This window comes from Somniosus microcephalus, chromosome 4, assembly GCF_052327205.1.
Source record: "Somniosus microcephalus isolate GS21.2 chromosome 4, FLI_Smic_1.0, whole genome shotgun sequence".
Lineage (NCBI taxonomy): Eukaryota > Metazoa > Chordata > Chondrichthyes > Squaliformes > Somniosidae > Somniosus > Somniosus microcephalus.
In genome coordinates this window covers 75,676,002-75,689,101 of record NC_140990.1, presented here as the reverse complement: position 1 = coordinate 75,689,101, position 13,100 = coordinate 75,676,002, and the positions used below count along the sequence as shown (strand labels likewise).

At 51.6% G+C, this 13,100-nt stretch overlaps 1 pseudogene; it reads right to left on the bottom strand.

Annotated features, from left to right (window-relative positions):
- LOC147119262 (uncharacterized) overlaps window positions 1-13,100 on the bottom strand; it is a 36,412-nt pseudogene that overhangs the window by 23,185 nt on the left and 127 nt on the right.

Here is a 13,100-nt window from a genome sequence, read left to right as displayed (position 1 = left end):
TGGCTTAATTAAACAGACGCGCGGGTCCTCTGACCCCGCTTCCAAACAACCACACATTCTGGGCAGACTCCGAAAACTACCTTTTAAAACATCCCCATCATCTTAAACTTTACACACCTTAAACTATCATTACAATTACCTAACTTAACTCATCATTTCCTAACACCTATGTACAGCGCCGCCCTCCTTCGGGCGGCCTACTTAATTCCTGGGAGGGTTGCAGCGTGCCGCTTCCTGTGGCGGGGCTGCACTGACCTTCAGCTTTGATCCCCCGCAGCCTGTCGCTGCTGAACGGGAATCGTGCCTTTCCTGGGCTGCTCTGGACCGAGGTTGGGGAAGATAAGGAGAATTTGGCCAATGCTTCCTGGGCTGAGGCGTTCGAGTCGACCTCCGAGGGGATGCCTTGGGCAAGGCTCCCAGGGCTGACGGGCCGGGGGTTGGGACTTTCACCGTCACAGCCTGTGGTTCCACCACAGCTGCCGGCTCCGGCTCCCTTCCCTCTGGCTCCGCCCCCCCGGGGCCGGGATTTGTGGCATCCGACTCCACCTCACCTGTCCCTACAGGCAGTGAGTCTCCGCCCCCAATCCCTACCTCCCCTAAGCTTGAGTCGAGGGCAGGATCTTCGTCCTCTGACTCTTCCTCCTCCGTGATCGGGTCAAGGGCGTGGTCGAGCTGTTCGGGCTCTTCCTCGTCCGAATCCCAAATTAGAGGGGAGACCTCCCACTCCATTGGGATGGCTCCTCCCTTCACGCAGGCTACAGTTCCAGCCTGTGTGGTCTGTGACTCTTTCGCAGGCTGAGGATTTTTGTCCTCAGACCTGACCACTGTTGTTGGCCCTTGTGCACCCAACTTAAACAGTTTGCACTGGTTAATGTGAAACCATTTAGTACGTCGGGACACCTTCACTGCATACACCATGGGGCTGGCCTTGTCTACAATGTTATAAGGCCCCATGTACAGTGGTTCAAAGCTCCCCACCCGGGCATAGTTCCTAACCATGACCTGGTTTCCGACTTCCCACTCTTGTTGTTTACGAGGTTCCAGCAACAGTCGATTGCCCTGATGCTGTCTCCCCATGTTCCCAGCCGTTTGCCCATAAACCTGTTTCAGGCGCTCCAAAAGGGTTTGGACGAACTTGTCTCGCTTCACCTCTTGGAGCTGGCCCTCAGTGAGCACCGGGGCTAGTACATGGGTGGGTGTTCACATGATCCTCCCAGTCATTAACTCGTGCGGGGAGTACCCCGTACTTTTGGACTGGCTGGCCCGGATCCCCATGAGGACTAGAGACAGGACCTCCGCCCATTTCTGGGGTGAGCCCATTGTCTCTTTCCTCAGCTTTTCCTTGAGGGTCCGGTTCATGCGTTCAACAATCCCGGATGACTGGGGATTGTACGCTACGTGCCACTTCCCTTCAATGCCCAAGAGCATGAGGGTGTTCTGCATCACTTGACCGGTGAACTGACTCCCTTGGTCGGACTCAACAAAACGGGGGAGCCCCCACCGTGAGAACACTTCCCGGATCAAGATCTTGGCAGTACCCAGTGCCGTGGCTGTTCTACACGGGAAGGCTTCTACCCACTTGGTGAACACATCCACCAGGACAAGGCAGTACTTATAGCCTCCCTGGGCGGCGGGCAGGGGCCCTATGTAGTCGACCTGAATCGATTGCCATGGTCCCTCTACCCTCCTGATGTGCCCCATGGGCACCTTCCTTTTCTGGGGGTCTGGGTTGTTTGCAGCGCACACAAGACAGCTTGCACAGAACTCGCGGACATCGTCTCTAAGTCCCGGCCACCATCCCGCCTGCTCTACCCGTTGCCAGGTAACCTCAGGCCCGGGGTGTCCTGCCCCTGGACCCTCATGGGCCAGTTGAAGGAATTCCCTCCGGTGCTGCTGCGGCACAACCCACTGTTCCTCTCGGAACAGCATGCCTTCCTTAACTGAGAGGGCTGCCGTACTGTACGGACCCTCTACCTGCTTGCCCTCAGAAATGGCTTTGAGGACTGTTTTAAGGGCGGGGTCCAGGGTCTGGACGGTCTTTAGGTCTAGGGGTAGTGCCACCCCTGTGTTCCCTAGAGTCCCCTCCCCGTCTCGGATCGCTGCCACGGGTCCGTGTCCATAGGGGTCCCAGAAAATGCCGTTGCGGGCACCCTCCCTGGCTAGCGCATCCGCCTGCTGGTTACCCTGACTGCGGGGTTCTGTGGTGGAATGAGCCTTCACCTTGTGGATGAACACCTCCCCTTCCTCCCCCACAGCTTCCAGGATCTTTTCCAGCAAGGGCTTAACTGTTAAAGGCCGTCCGTCCACGGAGGTATATCCGCGGCGGGACCAGATGGCAAGGTATTCTGTACACGAATTGCACGTGAACATGCTGTCCGAGCAAATTGTGTATGGGGTTGGGAAGGTCTCGGGGTGAGTAACCACGTACGCCACCGCGGACAGTTCAGCCTGCTGTGCGCTCATAGTGTTGGGGAGCTTAATCGCCAGGGCAATGTCTGCCACGGGGTCATAAACTCCACACCCTGTGAGTCGTTCGCCAGCAGATACCATGCTGGAACCGTCTACGTAGATTTCGCGGCCTGTGGGGTGTATCCCGGCCCGTAAACCTATGTCGACCTCCCATACCCCTTCTACGGAACACCGATGGGCTGTTCCAGGATATACCATGTTGGCTGCGAGCTTTGGCTCGCAGAGACCTTTAACTTTGAGATCCATCTGGGAAAGGAGGAGGGTCCAGCGTGCAACCCGAGCGCTGCTTACAGTCCCATCCTTAATCCTTCCATCCAGAAGCATCTTTGTGGGGGTGTGATGGGTGAGGAGAGTGATGGGAGAGGTTCCTGTGAAGATCACTGATCTGTTCACAGCCCAATGCGTGGCCAGGAGATGCCATTCGCAATTGGAAAAACTCCTCTCCACATCCGTCAGCACCCTGGAGGAATAGACCACTGGTCTCAGCTTGCCGTGTCGCTCCTGGAGCAGCACGGCACTCAGGCTGTCCCCACTAGCGGCTACCTCCAGGAAAAACTCCTCCCCCCCAATCTATGGCCCCTAGGGCTGGCGCGGTCTGCAGGTCCCTTTTCAACTTCTCGAACTCGAATGCTGCCTGACAACCCTCGTCCCAAGACCACTCGACCCCCTTGTGTAAGAGTCGGAGCAGCGGGGCTGCTGTGGCTGCATAGTCCTCGATGAAATCTCTGCAGTACCCGGTCAATCCCAAAAAGGACCTTACACCCGTTACTGTGTTAGGGATCGGCAGATCTTGCACCAATTCCCGTCTAGCCTTATCTATGGATCTTTCCCCAGTGCGGATGGCCAGACCCAGGAATTTCACCTCCTGCTGGCCGATCTGTGCTTTCTTTGGGTTTACTTTAAAACCCTTTCTTTCCAGCAGCTCCAATAATTCGGCTAATAGTGGGCCGTGCTCCTCCCATGAGTCCGTGAACAGGAGTAAGTCGTCCACATACTGCACTAACTGATTGGGCTGGCTAAATTCCTTTAAACTTCCCGCCATGCATTGATGGAAAATGCTGGGGCTGTTGTGAAAACCCTGTGGCAAGCAGTTCCAAGTGTACTGTTGCCCTTTAAAAGTAAAGGCAAACTTGTACTGATCCTCCCGCCGCATCGGAATGGACCAAAAACCGTTCGAGATATCCAGCACCGTGAACGTGGTCGCAGATGCTGGAATACTCCCTATTAGGTCGGCAACTGCTGCTACTGTGGGCGCGCAGGCTGGGATGTTACTGTTGAGGACTCTATAGTCCACCGTGGCCCTCCACGAATTGTCCGGCTTCTTTACCGGCCATAATGGGGAGTTCACGTGAGTGGCTATTGGTCTCAACACGCCCTACTGCACCAATGAAGATATTGCTGTCTCCATGTCGGGTTCTGTCTCCTTGGGGAAGTTATACTGTTTTTGGGGTCGGATCATGGGGTCCCCGTCTACGCTGACCTCAAACCCGGTGACTCTCCCACAGTTGTACTTGTGGGTGGCAAACGCGGTCAGATTGTCCGACACACACGCCTGCAAGTCCGTTGGGACGTCCGCGACCATAAGCTCGAGATCGTAACCTCCTGACGGCTTCATGGTGCACAAGGTCCCCTTTCCTCCCTTCTCTGGGATCACGACTACCTTGCCTAACCCTTTCTCGGCTCCCCAGAGACAGTGATTTCTAAGGTCCATGAGGATCCCATGTTCCACCAAGAAATCAGCCCCGAGGATGCCTTTACCACCCCCCTCATTCCACTTCAATAGGATACACGTCCATGTGGTGTGGAGTGCTCCCAAATGAATGGAGAGCGGGATGGAGTACGTGCCAGCCTGTTCTCTGCCTGTGAAACCCGCTACCGAGAATGGAGCCTGGGAAGACAGAGGTGAGGCGAAAGGCTTAGCTGTATGGATCACAGTACATGATGCTCCCGTATCCAACAGGTAACTACCTTTTTCCTTTTCCACCTCCATCTCCACAATGGGTCTTCTCCACGCGTCATAGCGGAGCGGACACAGGTAGATGGGCTGCGCGGGCATCAGTCATTTGGGTGCTGCAGTTGGGGTTGAGGGAGCAACAGGGCTGCTGGCGACTGCCACCTTCCCTTGCGAGGTCATCAGAGACCGCATTGCCTCTAAAACTGACTCGATCGTATCGGGATGGATTGACACATCGGCCCCTTTCTCCCGGGTGGGCGTTTGGGCTGGGGTTGGGGAAGTTTTTCCCTTCAAATCCTTCCAGGGATTTTTACAGTCCCGGCGCCAGTGACCCTCCTTCCCACACCCGTAACAACTGCTCTTGGCTTGGGGAGGGCGATTCCCCTCCTGATGCCATTCCTTTTTCGCAGGAGCTGCAGGCCTCGCCTCGTACACCTTTCCCTTTGAGGAAGGCACATCCCTATTCTTGGTGTTCCTATAACTTATTGCGAGCTGATCGAGTACTACTTCCTCCATGGAGCGGGGGTTAGAGGGGTCAAACCATACTTTGGCCTGCTCCCTCACCTGTGGCAAGCTATTGGCGACCAGGCACCGGAGCCAATGAGCCCTTTGTTCCCCATTCAGCCCGTTCCGGTCCGGCCCGCCCGGACAGCTGCGCTGATACACTGGCCACAACCTCCCGGCGAAAACCCGTGGGGGTTCTCCCTCTAGCTGTACCATCCTTTCCAGTCGGAGGAACGGAGTCCCGTCACCCTCCCCTATAATCTCCAGGATCTCGTCCCGTATCTCCTCGTACGTCTTTCGCCCTCTTTTGCTCTCGTCAGGGAAACACTGGAGGAGCGAGCTGTCCAGGGAGAACAGCAGCATTTTGGACAGTTCGGCCCCGTCGCAGTCATTAACTGCTGCGGTTTGCTCCACGTCCCTAAAATGCACGGAGGGATCTCCTGACTCGGAGAGTTTTGGGATGTGACTGATCATTTCCCTTAGCTGTCGTGCGCTGTGGGGCATTATGATCTGATTCACGAGGGGTACGTCCTCGCCATCCTGGTCCGGACCGAGCCTCCGGTGTCGCGTGGGACACATCGGTGCCGGTCCCGACTCTACTACCTGGTGTTGCTCTACCTCAAGAACCTCTGTGTCTGACTTCTCCGTTTCCTTCCCCGGAGTCCAAGACTCAGCATAGGTGGGAGGTGCTGAGGGCTCGGGAGTTGGTACCCTAACTGCCTCTTGCGGAATCGGTCTCTTGGATTCCTTGGCTAACAGTAGCTGGCTTGCTGGTGGGTTTATGAGACATACCAAGCCGTTTGCTTTTGCTAGGGCCGTTCTCAGGTCCTCTAGCTCCCGGTGGCAAGCGCTATGGTTGGTGTTCTCAGATCTATCCTCCATGGCCATCTTATAAGCTGCCCTAGCCCCCAGAATACTTTCCTCCTGTGCCGCTACCTGCTTAGCTAGGCGGAAACACCTTTCTCTCATTCTACCTTCACTGGCCTTGGCCTCAATGACCTGACACTCCAAGTAATCTATCCTGGTCTCATGGCAGTGAGTTACGGATTGGCGTTCCTGATTCAGCACGTTAAGCGATTTAATCAGTTTCTGACCTCCTGCAACCTTTTCCTCTACTTCTGCCAGTAGCCCTTTGATCTGGACTGTCTGTGCTACAACGACCTGGTCCAAAAGCTGAACTTGCTTCTTGTAGCACATCAGCCAGACCACCTTTTCTACCGATTTCTTATGCTCTTTGCTTTCTGTCCACTTGAAAGCTGCGTCTAGCGGGCGCCTATCCCTTAATAGGTCAGATATCCACTGTTTTGTAAGGTTTACCTTCCCAAAAACATAATCCGCTATTCTCTCATCCATCACATTTCGTTTATTCAGACCTTGATCTAACACACTGCATTCCTGCTGCCAAGGTCCTGCCGCGGTCGCCATCTCTGTAGGGGGTTTCTCTTGCCCGTTCTGGTCTTCTACCAGGCTTCGTGCAATAATTACCCTTGAGTGGTTCGACCCACTCTTCCCTACAGTTCTAGAACTTGGACTTAGGTGCAGGGAACTGTAGTGCAGAGAAAAACTCAATAGACCAGGTTGAATAGCACGAAATGGATGCTTTTATTAATTAAACAGTTTGCAGCATTATAAAATACATGTCATAAGCACAGATTAAAGTAACTACAAGCATACACATATCTATAAACTTAACTCTATGGAAATGGGGAACACACGGCACATCGTAAAAGGGAAAACACATTACGATTACCCTTAACCCCCTCCCCTAGGCCTAGCTTAAGTTTCGACTTGAGAAACTCGGGATCATGCTCACCACTCTCAGAATCACGAAAAGGGGGGTGCGCAGCCCTTTTGGCACCGCTTTCCGTCGTCACGTGGATTTGGAAACTTCTGGCGCAGCTTGTTTTTCTTACGCGGTGCAGCAGCAGATACAGCCTTGATGAGCGCTCGTCATGGATGGATCGGTTAAAAGTTGTTGAAGAACCAGATACACATGGGAAAGTCCATTACTGGAAAGCTGAGAATGGGATGTTGAGGAACGGGAGTGCTAGGCCCGGAGTGTCCTTTTATTTCTACCTCCGGCCTGGCTCGTCGGTTTTCCTGAGGGTGTCTTCTCCTTCGGCCTGGGTCGTCGATGATCTCCCGACAACAGTACCCGGGGCCACCCTCGTCGTCTCCCCGTCGTGGCTGAGCCTTGCCTGGCCGAACACCGACCACGCTGCCTTAACCGAAGAGTCCGTCCCGAAACGTCCTGCTCGAATTCCGAAGCTACCGAGGTAGAAGAAGTGTGTCCCCAAGCGTGAATCTGAAGCGAAGTGCCGAAGCGTACTCCCAAGCGTTGAAGAAATGAAAACCGAAGTGAAGCCCCGAAGTTTCGCCCTGATGGACCTTTAAATCCACAGCTATACCTTGTTGGGACAGTCTTATCTCCCGCCAAATCATAGACCAGTCTTTGTAATATTTTTGGCGGGCAGAAATCTCTGCAGGGGCGCTTTGTCTTGTAACGGGAGCCGGTGATAGCTTAACTGGCCTTCCTGGGCTGATAATGTCTTTTTCTTTGTCACCGTAACTCGGTTCGTATATTGATCGGTCTGGAGATTGCCCTTGATGGCTGTTAAACGGTTTTTCCTTTGTACAGTAAATGGGTTTAAGTGTTCATTCAAAAGCCCGCCCATTTCTTGATGGGCCCCATCCTGTTACCTGAAACTGTCTTGTACTTAGAATCCAATTAATATGTATGCTCAGTTCCCTGAGTTTCGTTTTCCCGATACTGGCTTTCGCGGGCTTACTGTCCTCAATCCACAAGCCTGTCTGGCTTGCAGTAACAGAAAACAAATGGTCCCAGAAACTGATCACGAGGTCCGGCGGCCATTTTGTATGCCCTTTTTATCAAAGGTTTTTCTGTACAAGCTTCTTTTTGTCAATAAAACTGTTTTATTAACCCTGTTTTGTTGCGTGATTAAATTACTGAAAATTTCGAATCTTACACAGGAGGAGATTGGTGTCAGTGTCTGTGGGGCTGGTTTATATCAGACAGGAGGAGATTTGTGTCAGTGACTGTATCTAACCCGTGCTGTACCTGCCCTGGGAGAGTTTGATGGGACAGTGTAGAGGGAGCTTTACTCTGTATCTAACCCATGCTGTACCTGCCCTGGGAGTGTTTGATGGGACAGTGTAGAGGGAGCTTTACACTGTATCTAACCCATGCTGTACCTGCCCTGGGAGTGTTTGATGGGACAGTGTAGAGGGAGCTTTACTCTGTATCTAACCCATGCTGTACCTGCCCTGGGAGTGTTTGATGGGACAATGTAGAGGGAGCTTTACTCTGTATCTAACCCATGCTGTACCTGCCCTGGGAGTGTTTGATGGGACAGTGTAGAGGGAGCTTTACTCTATATTTAACCTGTGTGGTACCTGCCCTGGGATTGTTTGATGGGACAGTGTAGAGGGAGCTTTACTCTGTATCTAACTCATGCTGTATCTGCCCTGGGACTGGTTGATGGGACTTGGAAGAATGAGAGGTGATCTCATTGAAACTTACAAGGCTCTGAGGGGGATTGACAGGGTAGATGCTGAGAGGTTGTTTCTCCTGGCTGGAGAGTCCAGGACTAGGGGGCATAGTCTCAGGATAAGAGGTCGACCATTGAAGACTGAGATGAGGAGGAATTTCTTCACTCAGAGGGTTGTGAATCTTTGGAATTCTCTGCCCCAAAGGGCTGTGGATGCTGAATCGTTGAGTATATTCAATGCTGAGATAGATTTTCGGCCTCTAGGGGAATCAAGGGAGATGTGGATCAGGTGGGAAAGTAGAGTTGAGGTCGAAGATCAGCCATGATCTTATTGAATGGTGGAGCAGGCTCGAGGGGCCGAATGGCCGACTCCTGCTCCTAATTCTTATGTTCTGAATGTGACCACTGTGTGTTTTTATTCATTCACAGGATGTGGGCATCGCCAGCAAGGCCAGTATCTATTGCCCATCTCCAATTGCCCTCGAAGGTGGTGGTGGGCCGCCTTCTGAATACAACTGAGTGACTCGCTGGGCCATTTCAGAGGGCGGTTAAGAGTGAACCACATTGCTGTGGGTCTGGAGTCACCAATAGGCCAGACCGGGTAAGGACGGCAGATTTCCTGCCCTAAAGGACATTAGTGAACCAGATGGGTTTTTACACAATCCGATAGTTTCATGGTCACCATCACTGATACAAGCTTTTCATTCGAGATTTATTTAATGTTGTACTTCATCTTTTTCTGGTGAATGAAACATTTTAAAAACCTGAGACAGTGCGTCGTGAGACAAAGAGCCTTGTGACCAATAAGGGGAATAAGTCCCCTCTGAGTCAGAAGGTTGTGGGTTCAAGTCCCACTCCAGGGACTTGAGCACATAAAGCTAGGCTGACGCTCCAGTGCAGTGCTGAGGGAGTGCTGCACTGTCAGAGGTGCCATCTTTTGGTGAAGACGTTAAACCGCGGCCCCATCAGCTCTCTGAGGTGGATGTAAAAGATCCCATGGTACTATTTTGAAGAAGAGTAGGGGAGTTATCCCCGGTGTCCTGGCAAATATTTATCCCTCAACCAACATAACAAAAACAGATTATCTGGTCATTATTGTGGTGTATGTAACCTGTTCCACCTTAAGAGCACTTAAACCTGTTCCACCTTAAGAGATGTACTACTTTCTCTGGCTGCTGTATACTGTAATACCGGTGGTGACCACACCGGTATTTAAGTGCTGTGTAGTGATCTGCTGTTCAGTTCATCTTCTGACCTCCGAATAGTAAAGACCTATTGAAAAGTTATTCTTGTAGTCTGTGTCAGTAATTGATCTTTAAATATACTGGAACACACAGACTTAACAGTGGCGACGAGTCCGATCTTACCCTGCGGCAGTTACATCCACGGCAGCTTCGTCCTCAGAACGGGCGTCGAGAAGAGGCATCCACCCTCATCATCCTGCTAAACAGCACGTCGCGCGGGAGGCATCAAGAACCCAGAGTGAAGAAGAGAAATTCTGAACTCGAAGCCATCCATCAGCGGCAGACATCGATCTTCTTTCTACCTCGGTGGTGGGTAAGCCGATCAGCGACACGACAGCAGAAAGTCGGCCACGTTGACTGTAGCGGAAGGGAGGAAAGACGGAGGAAAGAGGGCGGTGAAATCGACTGCGGCCGGTGAAAAGGGCCGGGCCGCATTCGGGCCGAAAGGCTCAGTGACTGGGGCAGCAGAAGGTGTGAGAGCCGCGGTGAATCCAAACGCAGCCGGTGCACATAACCAGGCTGCAAGAAGGGCTGTGAGGCGCGACGGCAGGGAAGCGCGAATGCCACGGGAACCGCGGTGGAGTTGAAGCAGCGTCGGGGGAGTTATTAACCGCTGGGGAGGCGAGTACTGCAGCAGCAAGTCAATCGCCATTGCAGACAGCGGGAGAAGAAGACGAGCGCGGGAAAGACAAGCGCGGGAAGCCGCCATTTTTAGTAGGCGGAGGACGAAGACAAGCGCGGGAAGCCGCCATTTTGGAATATAAAAAAAAAAAAAAATTGCAAACATGCCTAAACAGGGGAGCATTAACATTTTTGATAGTGACATCGAAGACTGGACTACGTATGTAGGACGCACAGAAGTTTATTGTAAAGCAAATAAGATACCAGATGCGGATAAAGCAATAACCTTATTAAACTCAATGGGTGCGAAGACATACGGGCAATTGAAACACCTTCTATCACCAGAGAAACCGACGGATAAGACTTTCTGTCCTGAGAAATCATTTAAACCCCACGCCGCTGATGCTAGCGGAACGATTTAAATTTTACAGCAGAATGCAGCTGAAAGATGAGAGCAATGCTGAATTTTTAATGGAATTGCGTAAGCTAGCAAAGTATTGCCAGTTTGGTGCAGGACTAACAGATGCACTAAGAGATAAATTTGCGTGTGGATTGTTAAAAGAAGAGACACAAAAGCAACTGCTTGAGGAGAATGAGCTGACGCTTGATAGAGCTGTCACTATGGCAGCATCGCACGAAGCCGCAGCGAGAGGCACGGCAGTAATGCAACTACGGTCACCGGAACTCAGCACAAATCAAATGGTCGTGGGTACAGTAAAATGTTATCGTTGTGGAAAGGCAACACACGATCAGAACCAGTGCTGGTTCAAGAATCAGGAATGCAGAAAATGTGGCAGGCTAGGTCACATAGCTAAAGTATGCCGGTCAGGAAAGAAGACCAGCGACAAAAAGTCACCGCAAGGAAAGTACAGGAAGGTACACAAGGTGACAGAGCACAGTTCGAACGAACAGAAGTCAGATTCAGACGCCAGCAGTAATGAACTGGGTAGCTTAAGAGTACACAACGTTGGCAAGGAAGCAGACCTCCAGACAATTTGGGTCACACTTCAGATAGCAGGAGTCCAAGTGAAGATGGAATTGGACACTGGATCGGCATTGACGGTCATGAATCGAAAAGATTATAAAAGGTTATTCCAACATATTCCCATACGGGATATGGAGATCGTATTGAAAACATACACGGGGCAAAGAGTATACCCCATCAGAAAGATAGAGGTAAAGGTGGTCCACAAGGGCAAAGAAAGCCAAGGAATGGACATATATGTGCTACCTGAAGGAGGTCCACCACTACTGGGACGGGAGTGGATTAGAAAAATGAATATGGACTGGCATTCCTTAAAAGCACTAACGGTAGATTCCAGGGAAACAGATGTCAAACCTAAACGATTGTCCAGGATATTGGACGATGCTAAAGAGGTGTTCCAGCAGGGACTGGGAACACTGAGAGGAATTACGGCAAACATCAAAATTGAAGAACATGCACACCCAAAATTTTTCAAAGCCAGACCGGTACCCTATGCGATACGACCTGCTGTGGAAGCAGAGCTGGAAGCGCTAGAACGTTCAGGAGTACTGTCTAAGGTAGACTGGAGTGAGTGGGCTACGCCCATTGTTCCCGTGATGAAACGTCCTTCGAGCAACAAGCCGGGAGAACCAGGGAAGGTTCGCATCTGTGGAGATTTCAAGATCACGGTTAATCCAGTGCTTCACACGGTGCAGTATCTGCTTCCGTGGATTGAGGATATCTTCGCTTCATTATCTGGCGGGAAACACTTTACCAAGATAGACCTGGCGCAGGCGTACTTACAGATGGAGGTTGAGGAAGAGTCACGCCAGTACCTCACAATCAACACGCATAGAGGCTTGTACCGGTATAATAGATTGGTTTTTGGAGTGGCATCGGCTCCAGCAATTTGGCAGAGGGCCATGGAGCAGGTATTACAGGGAATTCCAGGCACACAATGTTACCTGGATGATATCCTGATTACAGGTGATTGTGACGAGGAACACCTCGCAAATTTGGAACTGGTGCTCATCAGATTGAAAGAATATGGACTTCGAGTTAATCGGCAGAAGTGTGAGTTCTTTCAGAAGCGGACCTCGTACTGTGGCCACGTCATTGACCAGGAGGGGCTTCATAAGTCTCCTGACAAGATCGAAGCGGTTGTGAAGGCTCCCGCTCCGGATAATGTATCTCAGCTAAGGTCGTTCCTAGGATTGATTAACTATTACCATAAGTTTCTGCCAAATTTATCCACGGTGCTGCACCCGCTGAATGTTCTTTTGCAGAAGGGAGTACCATGGAAGTGGAGCGAGGACTGTAAGAAGGCCTTTCGCAAAAGCAAGGAATTGATCACCTCAGAGGAAGTGTTGGCTCACTTCAACCCAACACTGCCTATTCGTTTGGCTTGTGATGCTTCTCCATATGGTATCGGGGCAGTACTCTCACACAAGTAGCCAAATGGCATGGAGAGGCCAGTCGCATTCGCATCCAGATCATTGACCTCCGCTGAGCGCAACTATGCTCAGATAGATAGGGAGGCTCTCAGCCTTGTGTGGGGAGTAAAGAAGTTTAATCACTACCTGCAGGGCCAAAAGTTTACGCTTCTGACAGACCATCAGCCATTGGTATCCATTTTTAACCCTAAGAAGGGTGTTTCGGTGATGACAGCACAGAGACTCCAGAGATGGTCCCTTTTCCTAGGGGCACATCAATATCAGATAGAATTCAGAAGTACAAAGCAGCATGGTAATGCTGATGGGCTGTCGCGCCTGCCACTACCTGAAGAAGAGAAGACAACGAAGGTTGACCCTGTTGAGCTATTTCACTCGACCATC